This window comes from Enoplosus armatus, chromosome 13, assembly GCF_043641665.1.
Source record: "Enoplosus armatus isolate fEnoArm2 chromosome 13, fEnoArm2.hap1, whole genome shotgun sequence".
NCBI lineage: Eukaryota > Metazoa > Chordata > Actinopteri > Centrarchiformes > Enoplosidae > Enoplosus > Enoplosus armatus.
The window spans coordinates 21,585,665-21,596,959 of NC_092192.1; positions in this window are offsets into that span (position 1 = coordinate 21,585,665).

Here is an 11,295-nt window from a genome sequence, read left to right on the forward strand (position 1 = left end):
ATTTCTCTCTGACACAATGAAAGTGTGTTCATACTTCAGTAGATTCATATGAAAAAATGAATGCAATGGAAAACATTGTGTAGAATGCAGGCAAGATCTTAAAATCATTGTGTGGCCCAACAATAATCAGTGTCCAAACTAGCATATAACCGTGTGTTGTCTTATAGTGGTTAAAGCCTCACAGCACAAACAGTTGAACCACAATGATGATGTTTGAGCATTTCACTATTTTTTTGTCTTTCTTGTTTTGCACTCAGCCTATCCTCATGAGGTTGTAAAGTAGCCACTTAAACCACTGTACTTACCACACCTTTTAAATAACCCTGCTGATCTTCTGCATACCTTTATAGCTAAAAGTGTTTGAAATGTTCGGGCCATGCCGCTCAGCTCCAAGTGCGTAGGCTTTATCGCAAGCTTTGATTTATGGCTTCACAAACATGTCAGATTTACTGCCGTGGTGTAAAGAGCATGAATACTGCAGCCTCGGACTCTCCCCGTCCATTCATTTTTGACAGGTGACAAGACACCAGTAATTATCAGCCGCCGGGAATAAATCACAAGATTTTATCATGCAGCTCGCCATGCCCTTGATGGAATAACCATTTTTAAGCAAAGGGAACCTGTCCAATGCCGCTGAACCTAAGATTTGTAAATCTCCTGCTCAAGCCCCCATAATGACTGGTTGTTAGCCGTTTGTTATTAGAGGTCTGTGTGCCAAACGTTATAGATGTATATTTCCAAAGGGGTAGTTAGGGGTAATAAGTGAGTAAGGTCCAGGTTCGCTAACCTTGGCTTTGCAGTGGTATGTTAATGCATGTGTTTGGTGTCTGCCAAGGAATTTTCTCACCTCAATAAAAAGCCTCCAGTCCAATAAATGGTTCGCGGTTATCTCTGCCCCTCCACTATTTGTCACACCACAATCCCTTAGGATAGTTAATGTCTGTAAAAACCCATGTTATCGACTGTGCGGTCATTTCATGGCAGTTATTTTCTTTGCCATACTCTAATCTCTTTTATTGCAAAAACACACGTTGTCTCCTTGGTAAAGGATGGAATTCACATTTTGGGGAAGAAGATTGAGAACTTAAAACATTAGGCCTCTTTTGTTTTGAGTGAAAATGATTTGTTCATGTACCAGAAATACCACAGAATATGACCTCATCCTTTCCAATTCTTTGTGAATCATGTCCTACTCATGTTTGCTTGATAAAGTAAACTGATCGATTTTTGGTGCAAAGATAACTAATCAACGGCAGTGGTGGAAGAAGTACTCATATTTTTAAGTAAAGGTAGCAGTCCCACTCTGTTAAAATACTCTGTTACAAGTAAAAGTCCTGAATTCAAATGTTAACTTAAGTACAAAGTATTATCAGAAAAATGTACTTAAAGTCAAAATCAAAGTACAGGTTGGACAGAATGGCTCTCTGTATTATTATATAGAATATTTTTACTGATGCGTTGGAACTTGGAAACAGCCTTTTAATGTCACAGCTTGTTGAGGTGCAGCTTATTTACACAGTTGTGTACTTGAATCCATACGATGCATCATATTTTATAAGTTGATCATATGTTTTGTAAAAAGATATCTTAACTAGTAACTAGTAAGTGGAATAAAAAGTGCAATATTTGCCTCTGAAATATAGTGAAGTACAAGTACAAAATAGCAGAAAATGAAACTTTAGTAAAGTACAAACACCTCAAAACTGAACGTGAGTACAATGCTTAAATTAAATGTATTTACTTTCCACCACTGATCAAATTGTGATATTAGCATGTTGGCTATTCTCTGTACAAATATATAAATATGCTTACTGAAGACTGAAATCAAGGAGCTCCGACAGTTTTCTTTGTGCACCAAGGCTCTGGCTAGTGTTGTTGCAGGACAGTGAGCTGTCCAGCAGATCAGAATCAGAATCAGAATCAGAAATACTTTATTGATCCCCGGGGGGAAATTGTACAGTACCGGTGCTCCCATTCAAGAGTAAAGTAGCATAATTTAGAACTAAAAGTATGTACAAATATAAAAATAAGAGATAGAAAATAAAAAAATAAAAAATATACACATTTACAGTATTTAAGTGAACAATGAGGTAAAAAAAATATATACAATAACAATGTATATATATGTATGTGTTGCACTGAAGTGTATGACTATATATCTATTGCACTTAAACATTTAAGAATAAATAGTGAGGTAGTATATGAACAGGTGAAGTAGATACAGATTTCCAGTCTGACACTCAGAGGGAGGAGTTGAACAGTTTGATGACCACAGGCAGGGATGATTTCCTGTGGCGCTCTGTTGTACATTTGGGAAAAATGAGTCTCCCACTGAAGGTGCTCTTGTGTCCGACCAGTACGTCATGGAGAGGATGTGGAGAGGATCTGTGGAGAATAGATCTCTGTCCATCTATCATTTTTAATCTATCCGTCACGGCCAGTTGTGTCAGAGACCCACCAGTGGATGAGGTGACCGGGCCTCTCTGAGTCACACTTTCCTCTGTGGTGAAGGGGAACAGAGTAAGACCTGAAGTCTTAAAGAATCCTTTGAACATTTTCAAAAAAAAGAAAAAAAAATTGATCTGAGGTATAGTCAGGTTCATTGTGAGCTGTTGTTATCGTCTGTCAACATGTACCGCAGAGACATACTTGAGTGACGCTTCTTACGATTTGGTGTCGTGGTGAGAGAGTGTCTGCATCAGAGATCTTGTCCGACATGTTAAAAACAAAACCGTGAAGACAGCAAGCCCACTGACACAACAATTGTGAATCATTCTGTCTGAAATTACTGGCAATTACGTGCAGTTGGCTGTGCTGTAATCCCTTTCAGTGTGCATGCCAGCTATAAAATCTCAGTTGTCGGGTTGAAACAATGCCCCAGGTATTTCAGCACGCACAGCTCGACATTGAAAGTGTTATTCACAGAATATCTGTCACAGTGTTGGCTATTAATCATAGGGATGTGTTGAAGCTTATTCTGCAACATTAGAGATGTTTCCAGTGGTTTACCACTCTGAGAACTTGAAGTGTTGTGATTTATGGGGGGAAAAACTAGTAAAGTAAAATACTGGTTACTTATAAAGAAAAGGATACTGTGATCAGGGATAATAAATGTTGTCATCTTTTTTCATCAAGCAAAAAGACACAATTGAACATATTTACTATTTATGAATCAAGTTAATATTTATTTTCATGTAAATATCTTCATGTTTGTCGAATGTTAACCCTGCCTTTATAGCAATAGTAACCAAATGATCAATGAGACGTTTTTGTTTCAGTCAGGTCTTAAAGGCAAGCTGGTTGCCATGTAGAGAAAAACAGCACACTTAATGTTTAGGTCACTAAAAGACCTGCACTCTCTAATTTAGCCATAAGCAGAACATTACTATAACCTCCCCTCTTAGTGATTTATACCTTGTAACAAAACCATGCAAATCTGTCAGTACTGATGTCATGACATGTCTAACAGTTTCCTCCACATCGGAATGTCAGTATACTTCCTCCCCTGCCCTAAATGCTTGAATCGTGATATGAATCACTTGTTTTCAGAGGATAGTATTTACGCTAGGATCACATGAACTGCAAGCTGAAATCATTGCTAAAACAGTATATTTATTGCACATGGCAATGGGAGGGCATTAAGCTGCTCACTTAAACCATATTTCATGTCGTGCCATGCTGAGGTTAATGTAACCAACTTTGCACAGTTTAGTAAAGTTAAAAAAAAAAAAGAAAGGAAAAAAAAAAAGGTAGCAATGTATCCATAGTGCATTCTTTCCAAAGAGAAGTCAGTCATTACGCTGGGTTATCATTACAGGGTCCATTTGGAGTGTTGGAACATGTGGTCAAGGTTAACTGTCTGTAGGCTAGTTCCCACACAACCCACAGCAGTTAAAGTGGTGGCCTCTGACCACAGAAGTGGTAACAAAGTATCACAGCAATACTATGGTTAAATGAGTCTAATAAGTTTACGACACCCTCTTAAATGGATGTGTGTGAAATGTCTGCTCCCAGAGATGCAGCTTGATTGACGGTTCAAGTGGTTTGATAGAATAAAGAAGAGATTGGCAGAATAAACGAACGTACATGAAAGCTGGCTGGTTGAAAATGAGCATATTTGTTTAAGAACAAAGGAAAGTTACAATAAAACTCCTGAGTTTTGTCGTTACGTGGTCATTGATAATTGTAGCTTTGCTCTTCAGGTCAGTCCTGTGGAGGTCATAACCTTGTCTTGCCTCTGGCCATTAACCTCTCGCTCAATGGAAAACGATGCCCTATGCGCTACAAGTCTATGGATGTAATTAGAATAGATTTGCTGTTTTTCTAAAAGACAGAAATTCATTCATTTCATCGAATGAAGCCCAGAGGGACATCTTAAATGAAATATTCTCTTTTATCCTATATGGACCCAATTATTTAGAACAAGTCTTCCACCAGTAGGCTAGTTAACAGCAGTTAGTGCTGTTTCTGATCGTAAGTTAAAGGATACATTCATCATTTTTTCAAACAAGTCTGTCTTAAAACAATAGTCAGGTACCCATATGACCATTGAAACAAGTTTTTCTTGCTTTTATCATTCCTCCTGGTCATACTGGCCATTACATATATATATAATCACTGCAGTGCAGACTCTCAATCTGGCCCTGGCTGAGGTCCTCGTTTCTATTAGTCATTTTACTGAGATTTAGCTGGCAAGGACAGAAAACCTTTATAGAAAGGTTGCCCTCTAGTGGCAAAAATATCACACACAACTACTGAGCTTGAAGTCTATAGAGCATTTCTTTGAGTACTTTTAGCAAGTTATATAAATGCAGCTGATTTAAAAAGGTGTGTGTTAGAAAATCAATGATACATGGTAATGTCATTTGTATAGAACAGAAACAGTATACCGTTCTTATTTGCTGAACCATAGTTTATTGTCTCAATTTGAAGCAGTGAAATGGCACTAGCCATGGATGTGTCGTTGTCATATTCCTCTTATCACTTTCTATATCTAGAGTTTAGTATTGTTTTGGCACGAGATATTTAAGAAAAATAGATACTTTTAAAATCTGGAAATTAAAGGGGATACTTCTGCAGTTGCCAGGGAGAATGTGGAAAGATTGCAAAGTTGCTCAACCAATTGGAAAAAATAGAAATGATGATTGGAAGAATGAAATTATATAGCAAATGTTGTATCTGTATGAGTTACAGGTGAGGACATGAGATCATTTGAAAGTTTAGAGTCTTACCTGGTGGTGGCCCTAAAGTGACTTTACCTCTGATTATATAGTTACGAAGGTCTGTGATCTCAGTACAATGAAATAAGGTGAGGCTTTGGGACAACTCTGAGTAGTTTGTTTAGTGCTGTGTGTAAGACTAACAAGGTATTTAAAGCAAAAAGCTTTTGAAGACACTTATTAAGCCATTGAATAGCGGTTATCATCACACATCACTCCCAAACATATGGGCCATTAGGGGCCAACTAGTGAATCCACCCATCCCCATATTTAAACTGTTGTCTTATTGTGTCTTTCCCTCTCTATGACGACCAGCTTTTCACTTGTTCAGAACATCTACGAATACTTTTGGTTTCTGACATGGTCCGATAACACGTTGTACAAACTAGTTCGTTTTTAGTATAACCCGGCCCTTAGAAAAACACGCTAACACGACGAGAACATGTTAACTCTCCACCTGTCTCCTCCGTCTCTATATGTGACCAAGGACCTGCAGCAACATCACCAAGTCTGTGCAACAAAAATTATATATTTTGACATCTTTGTTAGGACTGTTATCATTACCATGTCTAGTGTATTGATTTGAGGATGATTTGTATTTTTGCTGATTTTCTGTACTTAATGTTTTTCTGCCCAGCAGTACATGGTCTGATATTGCTTTGAATTTATCCCACGGTCGACTAAAATGGACATCTAATGCATATTTTTGTTAGCATATGTCATTAGGATATGCTTACAGCTGCATTTCTATATGGTCTGAACTAAGAGATAGTTAAGTTAGAGGTATATGGTTAGAAAGATTAGGTTAGTGATAGTTAGATTTAGGGTTGGATTGGTTGTGCTTAATGTCACAGGAGGGATCTAGGAGGGTGAGGGAATGTGAGATTCAGACTTTTCCCCTACAATTACCAGGTTAGGGCTCCTGCGGTTGAGACAGAAAAAGGTAGCCTTTGGATGGAAATACGTAGTCCCAGTGCAGAATTTCTCACCTGTGAAGTGAGGACCTCTTGTGCGGTCACTTGTTATGCTGACAGGTTTGAAAGATTCCTAAGACTGATATATTGGTATTATATTACTTTGATATATTTTCAACAGAAATTAAAGATATAGGTTTGGAAATTGTATGTCACCATTCCCATATATTGGAACAAAAAAAATTGTACAAAACCCAATGGCAATGCTCACTCTTCCCTGTAGATGGTGTGAGTAGGCTGCATTTGCTTCCTGTTGCAGAGATAGATTATTTTGGATTCTTCAGCTTCATGGAGGGTCAAGTGAGAAGCTAAAGGTAAAATAAGAATTGGTGCATCAAGTACTTCATTTATGTCTATGTGTAGGCGGCTCAGAGATTGTAACATCAAATCAGAGTTTACAGCAGCTAGTTGTACATTTGCAGTATATATACAGTATATAATGCTGGATTTACATGTTTAGTTGGTATTTAAAGTACATTGAAGTGTAACCAATTCTTGATATCCTAGTTTTTGACAAGCGCGCCTGCAGATCCAAATGCCAAGTTCCTTATTGGGTTGCTCTCCTAGATCAATGAAGTTCAAGTGAAACTTAAAAAGTTTCTGAGGATATTCATGGTTCTCAAAGGATGAAATCAGGACAAACATGCGTCAGTATGTTTGATGTGTCTGACACACTGTTGTGGGGTGTAATGGACATTGGCGCCTCTAGTGGCTGCTAGTGGGAATTATACTTGTTGGGTGGAAATAAAATTACTGATTTTAGGACCATACTAGGAGGAAATTGAGGAAATGAGATGAACAAACACAGAGCAAAGGGTGCTCCGGTTTTGAGTCTTATCCTGTTTTTTAACATAACATATGGTGTGTTATGTTAAGCGTAAAGCATGATCAGCATTCATATGATTGGCTGAGTGCTGATCATGTGATTGCAGTCAAACAAGATAGGTGTGTCCTAGCATACACTGGGGCAACAGATTCATCAACATAAATCTATTTTCTGTGTGTTCCTGCGTTGTTACTGCGGTCAGCTTGTTCTACATTGTGTTTCACAATGTTTCCACACTTTCATCACTGTTAAACAAGTAGATATTACCAGTGAATGTGGTCAGACTATGAGTGATGTTGGCGCATGGTTGGTGATGTCCCCTCCATTGGGTGAGCAACAGATTAGTCTGTGATAATCATGAGCCTATGTGATATGATATGAAAATGAAACCCTGCTAAAATCGCTGAAAAGCAGCTTCATTTGCAAAACTGTTTTCAACAAATTTAAGTCTGCAGTTAATAATTAAATAATAATAATAATAATTAAAGTTTTAGTGTTCAAATGACAAAATTCCCATTTTAATGTCAAATGAAATGCCATATGTCTTTTAACCGTCAGAACAGAACCTTTTAGTCGAGTTCATGTGTGTTTGCTCACGGTGCCTCAGACTACATTTGGACTGGTTCTATTTTTAGTGTACAAACTTAAATCTAAGAAGCCAGTCATTTGTATCTGGAAATTAGTCGACGGAAAAGTAATGTATGCATATATGGATCGTGACAAAGACGTTTTAGGGTGAACCCCCATACATAAAATAATTTTTCACAATAAATTGAATGAACAGTAAGGGGTAGTGAAGAGTGTGTTAAGATATATGTATATCTATATGAACAGTATTAACAGTATGAACAATATTACACAAAGATATAGTGTGAACATGTGCATTAGGCAAAATCACCGTGGTGCAGACAGTGGGCAAACGGTCTGTGGCTGGGGTGAGAGGTGTCTCTGACGATGCTGCACGCTCTCCTCAGACACCGCATGTGCTAGACAGTCTCAATGGCGGGTAGTGGAGTGCCGGTGATGCGTTTGGCAGTTATCGCCACCCTGTGCAGTGCTCTCTGGTCCGAGACAGAGCAGTTGCAATACCATGCTGTGATGCCCTCGATGGTGCAGTGGTAGAAGTTCACCAGAATCTGAGGAGACAGATGGACTCTCTTCAGTCTCCTCAGGAAGAAGAGATGCTGGTGAGCCTTTTTGACCGGGGTCAAGGTGTTGAATGTCCGAGAGAGGTCCTCAGAGATGTGGGGGATGTGTGTGCCGCCTTAGGGCTTTGTGAATTCACTTGAGCTCTGTGTTCTTCGTGGGTGTTGAGGGGCCAGGTTGTTAAACAGTAATGAAAATGTGGAAACAGTGGAAATATTGTGGAGCACAATTTCAAGCAAAATTACACTCCTAACACCCATAAAATGAGACTTATGAATGAATCGCCCCATGCTGGAAGGGCACCCAACACACCTACTCCATGTACCTGCAATCATATGAGCCAGTCATATGAGTGCTGATCATGGTTTCAACTCGCTACTTACTACTACTGTTACTCAAGATAACTTTCAAAGAATTTAATTAGCTGGATGAGAATAAACTGGATTGTTTTAGCCTGATAACAGCATAACAGTTAGTCTGAATTAGCTAAGCCACATTTGAAGGACGGCCCCATTCAAATCCCTTTTTACATGATCATAACAGTATCCATGTTTCTGATCGTTTGTGTGCACTCATCTACATTTACCACTGTACTGGATTTACTTATCCACCTGATCACCGATGATATAAAACAAGAGTGACAGTACAATTTATGGTATGATATTTGGAGGTCATATAGAGTGGGGAAGTGAGATCCGATCACACACGTACTTTGAGCTGTTCACTGAACAGGTCTGAACAGGGCATAATTGTTAGTCTCTTGGTGAGTTAGTTGGTCCACCATAGTGCATAGTGTCCTTGGGTTCTCAGATGCTCAGCTCCACCCTTTAGTCCAAATATGGTCACTTCTGTTTCCAAAAAACCAAGCTGGCGACGGCCAAAATGCCGAACTTGAGACTTTAAAACAGGCAGTCTGCAAACCAAGGGTGACCAGGGTGACGTCACGGTGACTATGTCCACTTCTTTTATAGACTGTGCTACCATGTGATTCTTAACATCTGGTTTCTTTGGATCAGGGTGTATTCCCACCCAGTTTGAAAATGACTTTTTACCTTGCCTTCTGTGGCTGTATCTTGCTGTTGACTGCCATCTAGTTCCAATATATTTGAGAGAAAGCCAAGATCTCCAAAACTCTAGATGGATGAATAGCACTACAGGTATGAGGAAAAATATGTATTTTTGACTTTAAATACACTAAGACAACTAATCTAAATGATTAATGTTTTATAATACTGTAAACAGCTGTAATGTTTAGTTCAGGCCTATATTTTCAATTACGTTCAGATGAGAGGAAAAAAATCTAAATTTTCACATCTACAGCATGAGCCGACTACTTCAATTATGTATATATATTTGTAATTTGTGGTCAAATTGGTCAAATTGGGTCTGATTAATGGCTCCTGCTGTGATTGGATGATGAAATTCACATTGAAAATTTGTAATAACAAATGTTATGTTGATAAACTGTACAGTATAATGTCAGAGATTTTAATTATAAACCCAAAGATGTGGGATTTGTTGGTGCAAGAAAATGCAGACAACCTAGTTAATTCAGAGCTAAACACAAAAATAAAAATAAAATACATGACCAGCTTGAACAACAAAACTTGGTGGTTTAGGGTAGTGCTCCACTTCAGCCTCTACTCATGAAATTTTAATCACCCCTGGATGCTATGATGATTCAATTTGATAAAAAATTGGTATTTTTAAAGAACAGTATATAAATAAAAAAAAAAACGTTTTGGATGCTGCAGCACAAACACAGGCTAAAGATTGGAACTGAAGTCAGAACTCATTTTTTGGAGAGCATAAAATAATCTTGTTTATCTATAATTCAGATCTGAGGGAGCAGTATTAGCCAAAGTACACAGTAAAACGTGTGCACCGTCTGCACCCAAATGACACATTTGCAGCAGGAGAATCACATGCAGGTCCCCTTAAAGAGGAAGAGGGAACAGTGATCCGAATCAGTCAGCTGCACTGAGGACCATGTGTGCATGCGTCCTCCTTCCCTCTCATTCAGCTGTTTTAAAATGACACCCCCCCCCCCCCCCCCTTCCCAAATCCTGCTCCCGCTCTGAGTGCAGTCATTTCTAGTGCAGAGAAATGTCCCTGGTGACACTGAGGGATGACGCAGGCTCTCACTTCCTTTCTCTGTTTCACTACCCCCCCCCCCACCTACACCATCTTTTCCCTCTTTTGACTTGCTCTCCCCTTCTTTTTTTTTTTTCGCTCTGGCGCTCCCCCTCTCTCTATTTCCTCTCCCTGTCTCCCTCTCCCCCTCTCCTCTTGCTGCCCCCTCCCCTCTCCCCTCCTTCTCGCTCTCTCTCTCTCCCTCCCTCCCTCTCCCCCTCTCTCTCTCTCTCTCTATGCTCCGGCACTGCAGTGCTGATTGTGATTGCACACACACTCACACACACATTCACGCAAGCACACACACGCACACACACACACACACACATACACAGGAGCGTAGCTGAGAGGCAAGGACTGCAGCAGCATGCACCAACCGCGGCTGAGCTGTTCGGGGACACGAGGAAGGGGAACTGAGGAGAGAAAATAGTGTGCCATCTCACACCAGCCTGCGTGTGCATCTTTGCAGCGGTGGGAACGATGCATTTCAAGAGCAGATAGCTTATGTTATCCGGACTCCTCTGCACTGCCTCTGCATCCCATTCACCCTGCTCCTCCCACTCCAACTCTTCCTCCTCCTCCTGTCTACAGCATCATTAGACAGGACTACAGATTGACCGGGACTGGCGAGTGGCGGATGGTCAGGTTTGCCCCGGCTGAAAGATTCGTCTGTGGCTATGCTACATCTACACCCTCACTGATGGCTGGATTGTAATCGACATTTGGAGCTAGAAGATCACCCACAACCCGCGAGGACTCTTGGATGTGTGTGTGTCATTCTTTACCAGTGTTGTCATTGGCGCATTTCCTCTATTTCGCTGGTTGTTTTTGCCTTCTCTGAGACTGGCTAGCAGGCACTGCAGCATCAGGACCGCAAGACCCATGAAGCGGTAGGGCATGAGGACCCAGGGGCGACCCAAAGGAAGGGCTTGAGTGCTTCCATTGCTACCACTGCTGCTGAGGTGCTTATCTTGATTTTTTTTTCTCCAGAAAAGGG